General features: G+C 39.0%; 1 protein-coding gene across 3 annotated transcripts in view; it reads right to left on the minus strand.

The window, feature by feature from the left end:
* Positions 1-20,571, minus strand: part of TMEM108 (transmembrane protein 108) — a 178,488-nt gene that overhangs the window by 140,590 nt on the left and 17,327 nt on the right. For all 3 annotated transcript variants that reach the window (XM_068205042.1, XM_068205023.1, XM_068205031.1), the window contains exon 2: positions 14,241-14,371. The gene's annotated coding sequence lies outside the window, so the exon portion shown is untranslated. The remainder of the gene's footprint in view (positions 1-14,240; positions 14,372-20,571) is intronic.

A 20,571-nucleotide genomic window follows, 5' to 3' on the forward strand; every position in this document is an offset into this window, starting at 1 on the left:
TTGATGCAGCCATACTGGTTAGGCAAAATAAATACTTCCAGCTGCAGCCCTGTAGCTTTTTCCCTTACTGCATAGCTTAATTGTAGAATCACAGAATGTTAAGGAATTGGAAGGGACCTTAAAGACATCTAGCCAAAATGGGCAGGGACATCTCCCAGGCTGCTCACAGCCTTATCTAACCTGGCCTTGAACAATGCCAAGGTTGGGGCAGCCACAACTTCCCTAGGCAACCTTTTTCCAGAGTGTCATCACCCTCAGAGTAAAGGATTTCTAATTTCTACCTAACATTGAAACTAAATTTCCCTTTTTTCAGTTTGTACCCATATACTCATGACACAGGACACTTTCAAGAAGAAACATGAATGAAAGTACTTGAGAGGTCTGTTTGCCTTTTGATCTAAAAAAACAGGGTCTTTCAGCTCAGTGTGAAGATGCTAAAGCTTTTCCCCCAGTAGTCAGCAGGTCACCATGGGCCACTCATCCCACAAAAGGCTCTGTCTGGGAAGAATGGTGTATGTCCACTTTCAAGCTCTGACCACTTTGCCTTAGGTCCCCAACTGTCTCCCTTCCCTGCACATTGCTTTGACATAACTTTTCTTTCTTTGACAAATACTGTTCCCTTGTACCTTCATGGCTTCTTACCTTTCCTTTCATGCTATCTGTTACCTCTTGCCTGCATCCCTGCTGACACACACCAATAGGCTTCTCTCTCAGTGGTGTAGCAAAAATGCTTTCAGGGAGCTCTCCCTTCTTGCTTTCTACTCCATCTGAACATCACTGCCACAAGGACAGCAGAAACTGAAGATGAATCTGAAGGAAAAATACATGGAAGATACAAAGCAAGGGAATGAATCCTATAGTTCTGTAGAAGAACAGGTTGGTGCTATTTTTGGCAGATCACTACAGCTTTAAATAGTTTTTAAGACAGAGTCTTAAAATGTGTTAAATGGTTTAAAAACTGGGTGATTTGCAAATGAGCCATAGGAGAAGCAAGTGTTCAGAGAAGAGCTGCTATAATAATGTAAAAATTGCCATCCTGAAGCTGACCAGGGAACCATCTACCCAGTACCCTGTCTTCAAGAAAAGCATTTTTGAAAAAGCCGTTTTATTTCTCCTCAGGATATAATTCTTGGGTATTGAAATTCTTTCATTTTAAATGCCCTAACACTCTAGGGCTCTAGAGGAGAGAAAGAATGAGTTTTGGTTCTAATGACAAGTTAAGTTACAATGGAATTAAAAAACCTCAACTAATGGTCCCTTCTCCCCACACTTCTGCCTCTATTCATACACTAAGTTGCATATCACCTCACATTTATTGCTAGACAAAAGTAACATCTAGTACATGTATGAAGAGATTCAAGGAATTACTTAACTGCTTCCAGGGCATTTCTTTCAGTCCTTTTCACTGGTGTCAGTAATGCTGTGCTCTGTAATTGCAGTAGGTTAAGATGCATATCTGCATTTATTTCTACATCTCTACCTATCTAACTATAAATCTTCTCATTTAAACTTCCCAAAGCATTTTACAAAATAATCTGCAGAACCCTTTATTAAATCAGATAACATAACCTTCTTATGGATGAGTGTACTGAAGAGCCAAGGTACTCTGTGTCACAGAGTAAATCAGTTAAACTAAGAAAATCTATCAGCTGTGAAGTCAGGAACCCTGACCCCACCTCCTCCACTTGCTCAATTTGCTAAGCCACACGTACATCCCTCAGTCCTATTAATGTTGCCTTGCCCTCTCCTTCCATTCCTCTTATTTCATGAGCAAAGTGCTTTGGTCAGCACAATTCCTTAATGATGAGAACATATGGGAATGAATATCTAACATCTCTTTTCAAAACCAAGCAAAACCATGCTTTTTGCATGCTTGCCTTTTTAGGTTTGTTCACATTTAATCCTACAGAGATAATTAGCTGACCAGAATTGAGAAGGCCAGGCAAGCAGCTTCACTTCCTTAGTGAAGAAGGGAGAACAAAATTCAGCGGACGGATCTACTTACCACTGACTTCTCCCAGGAGGTTGGAATACAAAGCTGAATGTTAACTGCAGTCTGTAAAGCAATCACTTTAATAAACCACCTGAGAAGACCTTCAAGAAACTTCTACCTTTTCAGACCCTTAGAAGTTAAGGGGTCACAGGCTTTCTCCTCCAGTTGCACCATCCAGTCATTAAGGTTTATAAAGTGCTCCATTATCACACAAAACACATGGATTCATCTCAGCAAATGTCATTTTACATTGATGAACTTCTGACTGCAACAAAGAATGAGCCTCTTAACAAAACTCATTTAAGAGCCTCAACCTTACCTAGAGAGGAGGAGGAAATTAGGGGCAATCTGTCCTTCAAGTCACCAAAAAGTGTACTGGGCAACACAATGGAAAATATGACACCAGGAACAATCCTGTTTTGGCACGGCAGTGATTCATGTTATCTATGATCTGCTGTTTCATCATCTGCTGTTGAATTATGTGAATTGAAAGACAGTATAAATACTGTAATTATTAATTTTAAAAATACATTAAATTACTGGTATTTCCTTACACATATCAGAATAGATAAATTATTTTGAAACCTGAATCTGTACTCCTGTTCATACCAGTGACACCTTCTGTAATAACTGGGAGAGAATATCTGAGAGGACAGTGGCTTAAGTACATAGCCTTGAATCGTCCAGAGTCAAGAATAAAAACAAAAAGTTGCCTAATTTTTAAGGTAATTTGTTATCGTATTAGACTTCCATGGCACTCTGCAGTTAGCTATTAATACATTTTGAATTATATCTTCACTGAATAAAGAATACTAAAAATATTTCCTATGAAGGAAAAGGAGTAAATAGAAAAGCAGTGGAGATGACTAACTAATACTCATCATTCATGCCTGATGTTCCTGGAGTGTTCATTAATTTTTTCTGATCTGAAGTAAACTATAATGTGTCAGCCTTTTAAATAAACAGAAATTATACTGAAATCAAGTGATGGTGTTCTTCAGAAGATTATAAAAATATGGCAACGTAATATTGTTTTACTGCAAAATGACAAGAAATTCTGAGTTTGAGCAAAATACAATTTTCAAATGTGCTAAGCCATACAGTAGTACATAAAATAACAAAAATAAATTCCGAGAGGAGTCCATCTAAAAACACAGCATAAAAACATTGCAGTTAAAACTATGATCACTAATAGCATAGGATCAAAATCCCTCACATTGACTCATGAGTCAATGGGAGAAAGAGTAACTGATTCATGTTTATTCAAATAGTTCCAAAACAGAAACAAACAAAAAATAAGCTTCTTTATCTCGATGAATGACACCTTCTGGAGGAACACATTTTATAACAGCTTTATCCACACTTTGAGGTCTAACTGTTTTGGAGACAAGAAACCAGTCTCATGTTCAACAAAAATCATGCCTACTTCAGTGATCTCTAGGATCATTGCAGCACCCCACAGTTCCTAATTAACCCTATTTTCTTGCTACTAAATCTTCATAATTCTTTGTGATTAGTCCTGTCCAAATAATTAAAAACAACTGCACAAAAATACCAAAACTAATTTCAACCATTAAGTCAATAGAAAGTTTACTTTTAATTTCAGTAAGAGATCTCCCATACTTTTCCAAAAATATGCATGACGTAGTCTGTAATCTGCAGCCAAGATACAGGCATAAATTACTAGAGATTGCCTCATACGAAGTAGGGACTTAATTATCCTCACAGTAGAAAATGTTGCATAAATGACAAAATGCCCCTATGGATTCTCTTGAGGTGGCATCTCCAATACCAAGTAAAAAAAGCAAACTAAACCAAAATTAAAAAAAAAAAAAAACTCCAAATCACACAAAACCAAAACCAAATTACAACTTAAAAATAAAAAAACAAATTACAGCTGTAACAGCTGCTGCCCTTCCCATGCAGCACTATGGTATCAGCTACTTTTACTGTTCCTGACCAGGATTTGTGGCCAGTGTATTATTCTGGAGTAGTCAGTATGTTGTTTTAGATGATGGTGATGTTAAAGCAAAGCAGTGGGCAGCCTGGTCCTTAGTAAGAGAAATTGGGTGAGCCCTCTCAAAACAAAAAACTAAGCTTTCATTAGCTCCTTTTCTCATCACATTGTGTATGCCAGGAGGGAGATCTGAACAGAACCCACCTCTGCGGCTAGATACTGTATTTAGAATGGGTCTGCAGTGCCAGAATGCAAAGAGATGGATTACATCTGACCTTTACCTAGTTACATGAGTTCCCAGCTGTCAGCTACAGCTTGTATGCTCCGGTGATAAGAAATCAACTTTAATAGTCCTTTGGTGATTATGTTGCGCAAGTTTTGTTGCATTTAGAATGCAAAAAATATTATATGGTATAAAAAAAACCTGATTACACCTTATGTGATAATCCAAACGACAGCAGAGTGAAGTTGAGCAGGCTCTCTAAAGACCGAGAATCTTAGCTTATAACAGCTACACAAAAAATTGAGGGCTGTGACACAGGGATGAGGGAAACAAAAAATGGCGTTGTGTTTTGGTTGATTTTCAACAAACAAAACGAATAGAACTCAATTGCCTTGCAACATCAGTAAGGGCATTCCATTCCAAAAAGGTGCTCGAATGTTTTCAATTTTCATGCAGTATTGACTACACAGCAAATAGTTCAGTATAATTCCTAGTATATCTAACTTAAAAAGAAAGACAGTGCTAACCCCATGGAAGAGATGTATTATTGCAACTAACTTAGTTTAAAATATTATTTAGAGTCAGGCTACTTCTTTTCAACAAAGGTAGAAAGAAGATGGGTTAAAGCAAATACACAGAAGGTCCTAAGGGAAGAGACACTGCCCAATGATGAAATCACTCTCCCAGGAGTTGAGACTCATAGTTTCTATTTGTGTCATTCCTGTTATCATAGTGTTAAGACCTTGGGAGGAGGATATATGGTATGTGATGGGGCCAGCTTCCATGATTTCACCCAACACTCATACAGCTAAAATAATTAAAATATAACTATTCATCGAGCACTGCATAACAAATGCTGCCTCAGAAGGGTATTGTAAAGTTTAATTATTGCACACAAAACACTGGGAAAGCCTGAGGCTAGGTCATTGCATCACTGCAAGATTGTGTGCCACAGCCACTGAACAATATTACTGGAAGTTTGAAGAAAAATAGTGAATGATCCCATTGTTGCAACGGGTCTGAGTATTTGTCATAACCCACTAATGTATTCTAATCAGACAGGGATAATGAAAGCAATTCAGTAGGACAAAGGGTTAAACTGGCGATAAGAAGCACTGAAAAAAAGTGTGTGGAAAAATTTTCACAGCTACCCTTCCTGCAATGTTTCAGTGAGTTCTCCTCTTGTCAAAGAACAACTTACAATTAGTCTGTGAATATCCCCTGAGGATATCTACCCATGTCAGATTTCAGGATATTAGATTAAACACAGAGCTTATGTTACTTGTGCAGAGTGTAAAAATTATCTTCCCACCCCTCAACGCCTTCCCCGACTGTCTCTCCCAGCTCCCGCCTCGGCACAAAACTTCCACGGCTGTGCTATCAGACTGAGTGCTAGACTGGTTTTCTACTATTAGTTGCTTATATCTAAAATCACCTTTCCTTTTAAGAAGAAGTCACTGCTGGCAGCCATCTATCTAAACCTAATTCTTAGGGAGCTCTGCTGGTACTCTGTACCCTATGGTGCTTAGAAACTAAACACACATTTGGGAAAGTAGCCAATTATTTGGCTGGTGCCTCTAATATCTGAGGTAGTTAGAACTTTCTGCCATTTTGCAGGGAAAGATCTGCAGAATGGCTTCTTCTGTGCCTGAACTGATCTACTGATCAGTCTAGACAGTCTTCATACTTGAAAGCAAACACTCTAGGGAAATTTTTAAGGAATATTCCCCTTACATCACTTTTCTATGCCTTTTCTACCTGTGCAGGAGAAAAATCACAGCACTTCTGTCCCAGCAGCTGCTAATGTGAAGAGAGAAAGGACTGCTATTTCATTAGGACTGCTTTGCTCTGATCTGCCATTGTACAGCATATGAAATTCGGTCTTTTATTTCTGAGCTTACTTTAAAATACATGGTACCAGTTACATCAGAGAGAAACCAGGCATTAAGTTTTCTCAACCTATTTCTGGCTGGGTTGTTGAAAATTACCACCTCAACTTCTTGCCAAATTTTTTTTTTAAGAAGTTCCAGGTTTCCTTCAGTCTTCTAAGCCTGGAAGTCAGGTGTTCTGCAGCTTGAATCATGAGACCGGCAACATTAAATTAGAAAAGATTCTGAATGGAACAAGACTGGAAACTCAGCAGATACCCAGCCAAAAGCCACTAGGAAGTTTTATACAAGTGTGTGAAGAGCACAAAGCACAGGTTTCATAAACATATACACACAAAATTGATGCTGCAAGAGACAGACATGATGTTAGCCATGCCTAGTTAGTTTAGCACAGGACTATAGCAATGCTAGCATTAGATTAAGAGACACCATATAAATCTCTTTGATATGCATTTTTTGGCTTACCTAAGATGCAAAAAAGTTACCTACTAGCATGAAAATGTGTTTCATATTTTCGTGATCGAGAAGCAGAATATTTCTATTTTTCCACAGAGCAAAAGTTCAAGGGATGAGACAGTCCCAGGAGGGAAACACAAAGAAGATTCCACTTAGTGTAAAGCTGGATAAAAACAGATTGATCACCCGTAAGTAGACAACTAAAATTAACCTGGAAAGGTGCAGGAAGCTCAAAGAAGAATTTCGACAGCCTAAGGGGAAGGAAGAAAGATGTCACATCCTCCAAAAGGGGAAAGTTGAGGCAAGATATAAATGTGTATTTCATGCCTTACCTTAATGAAAGATGAAGAAAGATGCAGACTACTACTGAGAAACAGAAAATTGAAGAATACAGTATTATTAAATTGCCAAAGAAAGTACAAAATTAAAGTGTGGTGGTTCCGGCCAATTGGTACCTGACAACTTCCATTCTGAAAGCTATTAGGCTGTGTGACAGAATGAGGAAATAAAATAAACATTGTCTGCCTAAGACATCATGTTAAGAGAGACTATACTCAATGGCATGAAGATGACATTTCAAAAAAGAAAGAAACAGTTGCAAATTAGTGTCTTTATAGTGATAGTTAAAATATCTTTAAATTTAAAGAAAAGCTCTGAGAAAAAGACTTTACATGAACAATTTTTGGAGCTGACTTTACTGTAAGGTAAGGCATGAGCAGCTAATAACACCAAATGAGAAAGAACAGAACAAGGTGACTCTCTGAAGTCATTCTTGGCTTTGAAAATCTCTTCCGGACAATGGTGTGGAAAATTAAAAAAGATTCAGCATAAAAGGCAGAGCAGCTGAACTACCTGAAGTTTTTAGACAATATATCCCATCTTCAAAATCTGACTAAGCTGAGCAAGGAAATCAGCACTGGATGCAGCTAAATGAGCAAGAAGTACAATTCTTCAGAGTATTCCAAAAAAAGGATTAGGACAAAGAACATAACTTTAAAAAAAGGTCCAACATTTTCTTTGAATAGCTATAAAAGAGGACATGAGTTATGACATTGATGCATACAAAAGACAACCACAACAGAGGATTTAAGGAATTAAATACTTACTTGGTAGTTCACTAGGATGCCTAGACAATGCTGCCTGCTGATCATGTTCAAATGAGACCAAAGTTGTATAACACCACCAGTCTGCATTTTTTTAACAATCTGGATCTTCAGCAACTGCACATATATTTCCACCCCCTAATTTCATTCCCCAAGTCATGCTATTACTCCATTCAACCAAAGGAAATATTTAAGTTGGATAATTAGGAAATTAGCTAAAGCCACACAAAAAAACCCCAATCAGATCCTGCAGGTAAGATCATGTTCAGATCATCTTTCATCTCACTTTCTAGCAAAAAATCACTACTGTGCCTTCTTCTGATATAGTGTATCATATTTATCAGTTTCCCATGTCTGTACACATTTAGAAAGAAGCCAACAATTTAGCTTTGAATCCTACACTGAAATGCATGAAAACAGGATTTTACAGAATATTTAGAAGTCAAAATCTTTCCCGACTTTTTAAGCACTTTGATTTGACAACTCGGCAGTCAGCAAGCTTTTCACAGCCATAAACATCCCCAGCTAGTTGCAAAAGAGGATGCTGGCTTTCACTTGTGATATTTCACTTGAAGTGCTTCTCCCTTCCTACTTGCAGGCATTCCCCTGACTTCTTAGCACTGCTGTTGGCACACTAAGTGCCAAAAGACTGGTTTTTAAAAAGAATGTTACTTTGCCATTTGCTTTTGTAAAGGCTTGTTTTTAAGCAGTTTAACATCTAACTAAATCTAAGCAATCACCACATGCATGTAAGGAGGAATAAAAAACAAGAGGAAAACAGAAACAAAAAAGAAAAAGTTAAATCACAAATAGAGTTTTAAAAATTCACTTCTAGTAATCTAACATGCCATTAATAGCACAGATACGAAAACAAATACACAAGTCACCCTGTATAGATTTTCTATACTGACTTAATTTCTTTTATGAGGATCTTCATTTATAGGGAACTCTTTAGCACAGAATGATGCTATCTCAGCTGCAATTTTACCTTTGCAGACAGATTAGAGTTTAAAAATTCAGTGTGGCCTGCTTCGTGAAAACTGAGTCTCTTGAATTTCTGTAGCTCTCCGTACTCCATTTACTATTTTCAGTTCTCTTCCTTAAGAGCAAAGAGTTGAAGTGTGACCTTTTTACTCACTTTAAATCTGACCTAGAAATGCACAGCTGAAATTTGACAGACTGGTCCTTAATCTGAGGACAGGTATGGTATGACCCACTCATTCTGCAGAAAGATCAGCCCATGCATGTAAAAGTATAGCCAGGTCTGGCGCTTAGTTTTAGAAGTGGAATTTAGTTCTCTGCTTTGCATGATCCTGGGCTAATCTCAGTGGCCATCTGTATGTGGGGGGTGGGATAAGGGCATTTCCCCACTCCACAGAGCTGATACAAGGTTGTCCTCAAAACTATGGCTCATTATGGATTGTGAGGAACCTGAAGCTAAATAATTAAATACCTAAAAGTCTCCCAGCATTCATTTCTATGCTTGGTGAGAAATCAGAGGGAAGACTATGACACCCTGCATAGCCAGGTTCCTGCTTCTTTCTTTCTGCCCGTACTGATGGACCCTCTTAGATTAGTCTCATAGCAAGTTTATCTTTTTATCAGATTTCCCAGTCTGATTTTACACAGTATACCAGTTTATTTTCCATACCAGATACTGAGCAAGAGACCACAATCCCAAACTTCCTCCACTTAATAGTGAATTCCCCACCCCACTTGACAAGATTTAACTGCACCCAAAAGACTTTTCTTCCCCACTGTCTCCTACCATCCCAAAAGATACACTATCACTTACTGTTAAAAATAGTAATCTAACTTGATCAGATCACAAAGAGGAGTGAATTATGTACATTCAGTGTCACCAACAGGAACAAAATGCTATCAAAACAACTTTATTTTCCACCTAATCATCAAGAAATAAATGCTGCATCTCACACGCAGCTTGAATAGATGAGTAAGTAGATGTTGGGGAAGATGAAACAGGAAAGCCTTATAAACATGATTGCCTGGCAAAAGATTTTGAGAATATAGAAACTGTAAGCGAGATTGAAATGAAAGCAAGCTTTGAGATACCAAGCCTTAGTTACTGAACAACTGGAAAACAATGGTATGGCCAGCTGAAGGTAATCCCCTTTTGATGAAAAATACCCTCTGCTTGCAGACAGGTCCAAGGGTCAAAGCAGACCCTACTAGCTTGGCAGAAGGGGTCCAAAGAGTAGTTTTTAGGGTTTAAAATGTAACACAGTATGGTAATGTCATGATTCTTATAGGCTGTATGTAAATGCTCTAGGATTTCTATCTTGTACTAGATAAGTTAGTGAAAATTAGAATATTCAGCACAGAAGATTTAGTGTATTGTAATGGGAACTTTGCTCTCTTACTCTTGCTCTCTTACTCTCTTGCCTCTCTCTCTCTCTTGCTCTTTCGGGCATGCTCCAAGCTGCGGCTAGCAGCTCTAAGCAGGTCTCCTGCACCCACACCCTTTATAATAAACCGCATGTTCCAAGACCTGACTTCAGCGATCTCTTGTCTCCGTCCATACTGACTGTCCTACCAACCAACACTCCTACAAGCAGCAATAAGTGTTTCGGTATTCTTTACTAAAGAATACTGAATACTTTTCTTTTAGAAACAAAAACAAAGTTGAAACAATTCCCCATCAAAACCAAAAAAAATGCTTTTTGCATGTTTAGACTGTGACCTTTTTCATACCATTTTGCTTTTGATGGGTTTTGAATATAATATTCTGTAAATAGTGACCAGTGTTAGTAGTAATAGAGGCAAGAATAAACACACCTGATTATTAGGTGGCTCTGTTGTTACTTCTGTGTCTTAATGTCTGCTTTGGGAGGGCTGACTTGTGAAGCTGACTCCTTCAGGATTTAGCTCATAAACGATCAGTGACTTCTAGCATGCTCTTGAGTAGCAACAAGGGAAAAACCTGGCGTTGCTAGCTGCTATCTCATCTTTTTACTTCAGGCAGCACTGGGAAACACTGCAAGGCAGAATTTATCACTGGGGACAAGGGATCAAGAGGGCTGAAATTAGAAAAGAGAGTTTGGCTGCTTTCAGTTCAAGTGGAAGTATTATGAAAAAGTGTTCCGAATTATGTCACACGGGGCAAATGTCACTGCAGTTAGTAAGAACTTACCGTGCCAGCAAATGTCAGGACAAATTACACAGCAGGACAGGCAAGCTCTATGTCACATTCACTTCCAAAAGGAAAAGGCTTCCCCCACTGCCAAGAACCTGCTCCCACTTCCAAGCTGATTTAAATCAATTTGCTCTTATTCAAATCAAAACAGCATAGATGGAGTACTACAGTGACACGATGTGCCGTTCTTCGTATCCTTCCCCACTTCCATGTATGAAAGGCTTTGATTCTCCACCACCTTAAACACCATCACCTCAACGCTACGGAGCTGTATATGTAAATGGCAGCCTGCAGGTTCCTGAAGGCACTACGTACTGTGCTGATGAAAAATGTCTCACTGTCCCTATGCTCCTGGGTCATACCCATCTAATCTTTTTTGCCTCTTTGATCATATATTCTTTGCAGAAAGATGCATTTGCAATTTACATGGGACCCAACACAGTATGCAGAATAACTGAGGCCACATCAAGGCCTGGGCATTACTAGAAAAGTGTAACATAAAATTCAGTGCACCAGAAAGGAGAAAGACAGGACTAAGTCAGTAGGAAAATCTTAATTTTTAAATTTAAGCATAAGGAAGTCTTTCGCTAGACTGCAAACTCCTAGCAAAGTGAACTCATTTTGATTCAGCTATCCTTAGTTTAAAAACAAATGTTTCAATTAAAAATTAGCAGTGCTTCAATATGGAGCAAAAACATGTCCTTATGTTCTACAGAGGAAACAAACAAACAAAAAACCCACAACAAAACTAGAGCTACAAAATAGTTGGATGAGTTGAAGAAAATGTTTATTCAGTTTTTAACTTTTCTAATCTAGGACTTTTCAGAGGTTTTCAGGTTTTCATTTTCATGAAATGAATATTAACTGAAACTCACATAGCTTCTTGTAATATTGGAATATCTGTGTTGGGTATAAACCAGAAGGTCATTTGTTCCTTCAGTTCCTAAGCTTTGTTTGGTGTTTCTATCATTTCTTAGCCAAAACCAGATAAACAAAGCCAAAAGGCTATCAAGAATAATGCCCACAAATAAATCACAATTTAAAAGCTCAGGAATTCAAAGTCTGGCTTCAATTTAAGCCACTATTACCTCCAGTTATTTCTTCTATCCAACAGCTGCAGCCTACCATCAAGAATCGCTATACAACATATACCATATAAACTATACCATATATACTATACCAATGCCAATAGTAGGTAATCTCAGATGCTTTAAAGGAGGGAGTGCACAGCACTGAAAAGCAATGAAGTTTTAGGTGAAGACCAAGACAGTTCACAGAGGTAGCTGAGTTGCAAGCTCACATTTCCACACAGCAACACTGCAGGGACAACAGCCTTTGGCAAATGAAAAGTAACAAAGCAACTCTGGGGCTCTAACAACATTTCTGCTGTGAAGCAGCACCAATAAATCCAGTTAACTAAGACACTGCAGAATACTCTGACCCTGTACATTTTTCTTAGCCACAAGTATAAGTACTTTTCAGATACTCAAACACTCAATTTGTGTGCAACTCTGTCATTGACTGGTGTTCTGAATGGCTGGGCTTGAGCTATGTCTGTGTAAGCACAATTTGCTTCCATGTATTCACCCTCTATCCCCAGAATGGCTGCTGCAAGAATGCAAATCCTATTTGGAAGGATTACTTGCCACGCAACAGCCAGAGGCCCTCTCCAAGGCTGGGCTCCCTTCTGTGCCAAGAAGCAGAAACTCAGGAAGCTCTGATCCAGAGAAGGACATGATTAAAGCAGGCAAGGTGGCACAGGAAATGGCATTGTCCCTTCACATAGGCAGAACCGAAGCTGCCACTCCCCACCCCCCTGCATACACCTTGTGTAAAGGTGTTCAAACAAGAAAGCACAGACCAGCAGGCATTTGTACTTGTGGGAGCTGGCAACAACTGGTGGCAATACAGATTCCACTGGGGCACTTGAGTGTGGACACCAGGGGTTACACAACCATCTGGTAGAAGAAATAAAACTCTCTAGAGAAATGTCTGCTATCTAGACCAGATCCTACAGCTTCTACATTCCTTCCTAACCAGAGTTGTGGAAAATTACTGGAATGTCCCAAGTCCTCAAGAGTTTGCATGTGTTTTTCCTTTTAAGTTGTATCTGCCATTGCTTATCTTTGCATTTTCTGAATACTTTATACATGTCATTCCTGTTATTTCAGTATGCAAGGGAGCCCCCCCCTCCCCATATCTACAGGATGCAGTGCCACAGTCTGTTACATTCCCCACCTAAGGATCTCTTCAATTTAGTTCTTCCACAAAAGAAGGAGACTGGTTATCTCACACGTGTGGAAATGGCAGACTGATAACACTGGTGGTCATATTTCGATACAGAATAGAAGCAACGGCAGAGTACTGCACAGGATTGTTCCTTTATCATTTAACACTGTTTGGGGAAAATGGAGAAATTAAGTGTTGCACTGACTTGAGCAGAAAGTCCTCTCTTCAGCCTCTCCAGGTGAAAGCAGAGACCAGTTAAGCCCAGTTACAGCTGCCTCTTTTTCCAATAGCTCAGTTGCCTGACTTGAGCTCTTGAGTAACACAGAACTGGTATGGTTTTGCATTTGCTTTGTAGCAAACTTGTTTTGATCCAAATAGTTAAAATATGAAGTCTCACATAGCCACTCCCCAAGATACGCAGAACTGCATCATCTCAAAAATGAGAAATTTTACTTTATAACAAGTTCAGTTCATGTATTTCTCAAGCGTTTCTACCAGTTTCAAGTAGCTTTTTGAAAATCTGCATTTTGTACCTTCCCTGAAAACAACTCAGTAAAGGAAACATTCAGAGTAAATGAGAGTGTATCTGGGCATCAGGCAAAAGATGCCCAGCAAATCTATCAAGCTCTCCACCACCTTCAGCTTAGACCAGTAAGTAATTATTATTACTGGTAGGGGAAAAAAAAAAAAAAGGAAAATCAAGCACTTTTGTAAACAAACCATATAACAATCCTGAAAGTGAAACACTAAGACTCTACAAAGAAAATGGCACAACTTGCATCTCCAGTCAGAGACATTTTCTGGCATCCAGTTTAGAGACTTTTTCTCCTGATTAGCTGCTACACTACGTACAGGTATTAAGTCTACTTCAATCTACAGCAATTAATAAGCACATAAAAAAGATGCCTTAGGTGAGCAGAAAGGTCTTCTATTAGTACATGCTAAAAATAGACAGCCTGTAGAGCTATCTGAACAGATACTTCATATAATAAAACTTTGAATTTTACAGGCCCCAAGGATCCAAATTTATCATTGACTTTTGAAACTTTAGGCTTTTTTGGGTCTGCATATCATCCATTTATGTTATTAATAATTGGCCATAGTTATTAGCAGTCAGCCACTAGGTTGAACAAGCTTTGGAGAGCACCTCCACTACCATCTTGGGCAGTGCCACAAAAGGGAGCTGCACCACACTAAAGAGACACAAGCCAGCAGAGAAATCCATTTGTGCCTTACCTTGTAAGGGGAAGAGCAGATGCCTTCAAACATATCTATATCCATACAGTCTGTTGGTTCAGATATTCCTGGTGATCAAAACTCTTCCAGCTTCTTGCTTTCTTATTTTTTAATCTGCCAGCTGGTGCAACCTGTAAATTTACAGAAGTGGGTGTGTTATTCCAAGATGTTTATTCATCTTATTTTATAAGACATTCAATTTAAATACATATGGCTCTGTGCCATGTGGCTCCTATTGCTCTCCAGAGCTTTCAGTGTAATGGATTACAGACCACATTGTTTCTGTAGGTTATTGATTTTTGGGTGTATAAGTAGAAGACTCTTTAGGATTTCTTTGCAGACTCAGACTTTCCAGACGTCACACTCCATATGTGTATATCCTACAGATTTCACAACATGCTCCTAATTTTATGAAATTCCAACACTTAACAAAAATCATGACACAACTTGCATCTCTGAATTCTCAATTTCTTTGTTAATTTATTTGTTAAAGGTTGATTCTTGTGGAAGGAGACTAAATTCAATTTAAATACTAGTTTCAGAGTAAGAATGCTACTAATTTGAGAAACTGGAGGTTGACACAGTGGCCAAGATTTATATTCAGCAATCAAGGTAATAAAAAAGAAAAGCCTTCCCAAAAAATTACCCTGGCCACTGTTCAGTGGTTTTCAGGAACAAAATTAATTAGTGGGACAGTAGGAAAATTACAGAGATTTTTTTTTTAACTATTCAGGGCATCACAGTGAGATTCCTCAAATGTATCCAGAGCTGTAGTGCCTTCCAGGTATCTAAATTTGGTCATCTGAATCAAAAGGACCTCTGAAAACCAAGCAACAAGTTTTCTGCTTATACAGTTTTCCTCTGTGAAAGCTATGAGGGAGTCACTTATATGTGCTTGACTCCCCACAGCAGATTGTTTAGCATATAGAGTGTTACCTCTGTACCTGACACTCCTCCCCAATATCTTGATCCCTATATGCATGATCCACAAGCAGAACACATTTTCATGGTGGATTTTACAAAAAACATACTGCAGTTTTCATGAAAGTTCAATTAAACAATGGAGTATAATTATCTGTTTACTGGCAGACAGGCAGCCCGTGTTAGTTCAAGAGCTGTTTTGCTGGGCTGTATTCAACTACACAAACAACTGTTTTATTATGAGATTTCACCAGATACCCCTGGCTCCAGCACCATGGCACTGAAAATGGGATGCATATTTGCTGCTTTCCACATTTTGGCTCCTCCTGCCTCAAAGCCATCCCTGCTCTCCGCAGAAATTGTTTATGAGTATTTCAAAGGTTAGTATAGCTTTGTGTATATGTAGTTTGCAGTATTCACATCCTCTGTAGGTTACTCTCCCCCTCCCTTTTTTATTATGGAAAATTGAAAATTAATTCACTTCAGTCAAAATGTCTCAAAATCCTAAGTGTTGACACTTTATACTATATGAACTACTTGTAGCCTTACATCCTGATGTAAATTCTCACCATGAAGGGTGGCACACAAATCCGCACCATCACTGCATGTCACACACTGATGGCACATGTTACATCTGGTTTGATTGCTATTCAAACCTGAAACTTTTGATGGAGCCAGAAAAAGCCTTGATCCTGGGATGTGTTTTAAGGGATCTCTGCCTCTGCCTTGATGCAGACAGATCTCAGATCTGAAAGGTCACACACAATTACCCAAGAAGCCTTGATTTTGAATCTCCGAAAAATAACATTACGTAGTCTCTCCTTTTAGTCCCAACAAGTTTCAGGACTTGGTTTCTGTGAAGTAAAATGTTTGTCCTTCGGGAGTACTGGATAAAATGACAGTCATGACCTAACATGGGGAAAAAAGCAACACACACTCCACACTCTCACAAATTAAGCACCACAATGCAAACTGCTAGGAAAAAAAAATGAAAATGCCACACTATGCAGGTTATCTGAACATTTGCAGGCTATATTTGTATTCAACTCATGGTTTTGGACCTCTCTAATTAGAAGAAGTACACCTTCTTCATGACAGTGGAGCATGTGGAGACTGGCATGAGGAAGCAGCTTGCATTGCAATTCCACTATATATTACAATTGCTGCACCATGCTTGTGCTGGGATTTTGGCATAATACTGTGTTACTCTTTCAGAATACAAATCCAACATAATGTCAAATACAATATAAGTAAACACTTGTACTTTATACTTATACTTTACACTTTACTTCACATAAGTAAATCTGGTCTTAGCACATGAAACCCTCCTGCCATCTCAGACCTGTTGGATGGACCAGGGCCTGTAGGTCAGGAGAGGCAGCCAGCAAGTCTTTCTGTGATCAATCTCTATTTTCCTGTAACACCAAGGAGTCCTAAAGCAAGCAGGTGAGTGGCTGCTGTCCTTTGAATGGTGGGTCAAAGAGGAGCTTCACCAAAACATGGACTAGGACCACTTGACTTGGCAGAAAGAGGCAGCAGGTCAAGAAGAGGGACATCTGAGACACAGGCCTCGGCATGTGCCTGGATGAAAGTAAAGAGAATTTTGATGGCATTGTTCTAACACCTTACCATGAATCACGCCTCTGGTGACTTTGAAAAGGAAAACCATATTTTTTGTTTCTTAGGTGACTTTAAATCTTCTGGAAGAAAAAAACAAAAGTACAAAGGGTGGACAGATACTGCTCCATTGACTTTGAGTGACCTATTTACAGTGGATGTGCATATGGACTAATGATAAGTCTAAGCTGCAACTACTTCTGAGCTAGGAAAGACTCCTGGTATGCCTGTGTGATTTCCAAACACCAAGGAATTCTATGCTCCAGTGTACATGTGTTATGAAATGCCAGAATCAACTTTATTGCTCAACCTCCATTTTACAACCACCATAAAGGACTCTTAAACGCAGTCCTGCACCATCTACTCTAGACAACTAACACTGCATTAAAATATGAATGCCATTGATCCTTTAAGTGACCACAGAAGGCTTCTCTCACCATGTCTTCCATAACTAATATATCGTACTGGTGGCTTGTCATAAAATTATTGTTGTTCCTTTAGGCATCATGATGTTTTACGGAAAGGCCATTCCTGGAAAAGTCTGCCTTAATAGGCTTGATAAGGTAAAGTGAGCTGCCCAGCCAAACCCTTTATTAAATCACACCAAAACTGCCTGAATTTATGCCATTGCAAAAAGACTATTGGAAATTCCTGGCTGCCCTGGAAGCATATGTACCAGCCTCAGAGAAAAAACTCACACATCCTTGTTGATTCATACTAATGCCATTGTTTACAACGACAGGGTGCATTAAATCCTGCTTCAATTACCAGGCATAAAAGCACTTGTGGATTGACATGTGGTCTTCTCTCAATAGCACCATAATGGGGCTGAGGTAAACCAGCCTGCTGCAACCAGCATAATGTCTCCAGATGCCTGCATTCCTCTGCATGCTCCCACTCAGCTCCCTACTCTTTTCCCTTTGTCATTTTCTTCCCACCTTTCTGTTTAGCCTTCCTTCTCCGTTTGTGCTAGCAGAGGTTGGAGGGCAACTGGCTAGCAATGGATGGATTTGCAAAGCAAGACCTGGGACTCTCAGTGGACAAGCTGACCACAGACAAGGAGCATGCCCATGTGACAAAGAAGGGACAGCAAAGAAGAGGGAGCCAAGCTCTCCTCAGGGGCCCACTGAAAGAACAGGATGAAACAGGCACAACTGAAAACACAAGCAACTGCATTTAAACAGAAGAAAACTCTCACTGTGAGGTTGGTCCAACACACATGCGGGTGACCCAGAGAGGCAGTGAAGTCTCCAACCCCAGAGACTGGAGACATTCAAAACTCAGCTGCACACAGTCCTGTGCAACCTGCTCTAGATGTTTTGAGCAAAGAGTTGGCTACACAACCTCCAGAGGTCCCTGGAACCTCAGCAGTTCTACAACCCTGTAAACAGAACCCTGTTCCCAAATTTACTTGACTCTTTTTTTTTTTTTTTAATAGGTTCACCATAGTATTTTACTGACCTGGCCAAATTAATAAGTTGATCCTGAACAGTGGTACAAGAATTTCAGTTGAGGTCTCCACATTTCACAGATGGAATGGACTGATGCAAAAATGACTTTGAAAATGTACCCAGATGTTAGAGATGTTTCTTACTCTAAGAATCATGTTGCTTCTTTTATGCTTCTCTTAGGAGAAAAGCTCCAGTGGTCTCTGCTGCCTGCAGCAAGATTAGTACTCCTACTTTCAGCATTTAATGCATTAGCCACTTGTAAAATTACATTTATGTCTTGCCCTTTATATCAAGCTCCCAAATGGTGACTGCCAAGGCAATTTTTAGCAAATCTTTCCCTCAGTCTCCCAGCCCACTGAATAAGACCTGCTTTTCTGATGCAGAAGAATGAAGAGAAAGCATAGCGAATTCATTGACATAACAAAGAACAAGTTGGACGCTCGCCCAGTTCCAGAGAGTTTTTAAAAGGAAAACTGGCAAGCATGCCAGTTCATACACTTCTTTCAGGGAATGCTATCAGCAAACCAAAGGTCACAATGAGTGTTTTACCTATGGATTACATATACCACCATCAGTGGCAAGGATTACTCAGTACCAAGAAGAGATGTATCATGTTCTTGCCCAAAGAGGTGGCGAAGTGTTCTGCATAATTCATTTCCTCCATCAGCCAGGAGCAAGAGATAGGTCGTTCTTTCCTACACCCATCACTCCTTATTTCGTTACCACACTCCTGTTACTAATGATCTATTGGTAACACCTCTAACCTCACCATTCTGAGTCCTAGTATTTTAAACTCAAGGTCTGAAAAATTTTATTTATAACAGACTACAAAGCAGATCCAAAGTTATAACCTGGGCTCACTCCTGTTTCTTTTTAAGAATAACTCAGTCTTCAGTCAGACAAGAGATGTGACAGTGAATCTTTCTCTTTATGGATGTTAAGTTAAAAACTTAACAGAGATTTTCATTCTTCCTATTTTGTATATTTACTGTGGCCAGCACATGCCTCCAGATGAGTCACTCATAGTTACCCCACAGTAACTGTTCCTAATGGTTTCCTTGAAATAATTCAGGGAATAACAAGATTTTTGGTTCACTTCAATTTCTACTGATTTTAAGCTTTAAATATCTTCAGTATCATAGTCATAAAACTGCTCCCTATCACTCAAAGGAGATCTGTTGTAGACACCATATTATCTTTGGTTGTGCTCCACAACACAGCTGAGCTTTGGATGCAAAAACTTAGTACCTATCCATAAAAAGTCATAGGTTGCTTATTAATTAATTTAGTTGTTTAGTAAGCACAGCCAGGCATACCAGTTCATATTTTGCTCAAGCAAGGATGTCATGGAACAAGTCAGGGAAAGTTTTCTACACATATCCACTAACTCTGACAAGAATAGATAATTTGCAAACACATACACTAGAATTTATTCAATTAATTGCTCCTATTTACCTGGCAATTGATTAATCCAATTTATAGCATGGCTAAAACTTCTGGTCTACCTATAATTCAATGAGCTAGACTGGAGCATGTGTTGGTTGGTTTTCATTGATGCCGCTGAGGTCTGTTTCATGGCCACCGAGAGGTTCAGCTTAGCTGAACTCTTGCTTTGGGGGAGCTGCAGGCTATGAAGAAATGTAATCTGTGCTGATTCAGCTTATCTGCTAAGGCAAAACTCAGCCCTGGCAAGACCTCCAGTGGAAGACAGCACCAGAGGAGATGCTACAGCACAAGCACTTAGGAATATTGCCTGCTCTTGCCAGGAGAGGAAAGATTGCCCAGTGTTTTCAAACTTTTAAAGGCAGTGACAACACATAAAATCTCTTTAATGTATGCACAATATTGCAGATATGTCAGCAGTATATTGACACATACATTTTATTAGCAGAAATAAAAGATTTTGTCAATAATAGCCTTGTGGTTTGTTTTATTCTGCATTAGGCTGTTGTAACTGCAGATCTTGGGTGCAATCACATAATTGCATCTCTACCATTGTAACACCTATAATTGGCTTCCCTCTTTCTTTAATCTCTCCAGTGGAAAGACAAAAGTTCAAACTATTCCATATCTGGCATTAGTCTAGAGAACATCAGTTTACAAGGGTAGAGCAAATTCCATCAGTTCTAATAGGATTAAAGGTGTTTCTGCAGTTTTCAAATCCTCAGAAGTAACACATTTTTTTAAAAGGAATAACTGGTGTTCATACAGCTTATTAGCATGGTCCACCACAATCAGAATAGCTGGTAAGAAATTTAGCAGAATAATTTTACTACATCTGCAGGAAATATTACTTTATGATTCTGACTTACAGTAAGTCTGACATAAAACAGAGGGGAATA

This window comes from Anomalospiza imberbis, chromosome 1 (assembly GCF_031753505.1).
Source record: "Anomalospiza imberbis isolate Cuckoo-Finch-1a 21T00152 chromosome 1, ASM3175350v1, whole genome shotgun sequence".
Taxonomy (NCBI): domain Eukaryota; kingdom Metazoa; phylum Chordata; class Aves; order Passeriformes; family Viduidae; genus Anomalospiza; species Anomalospiza imberbis.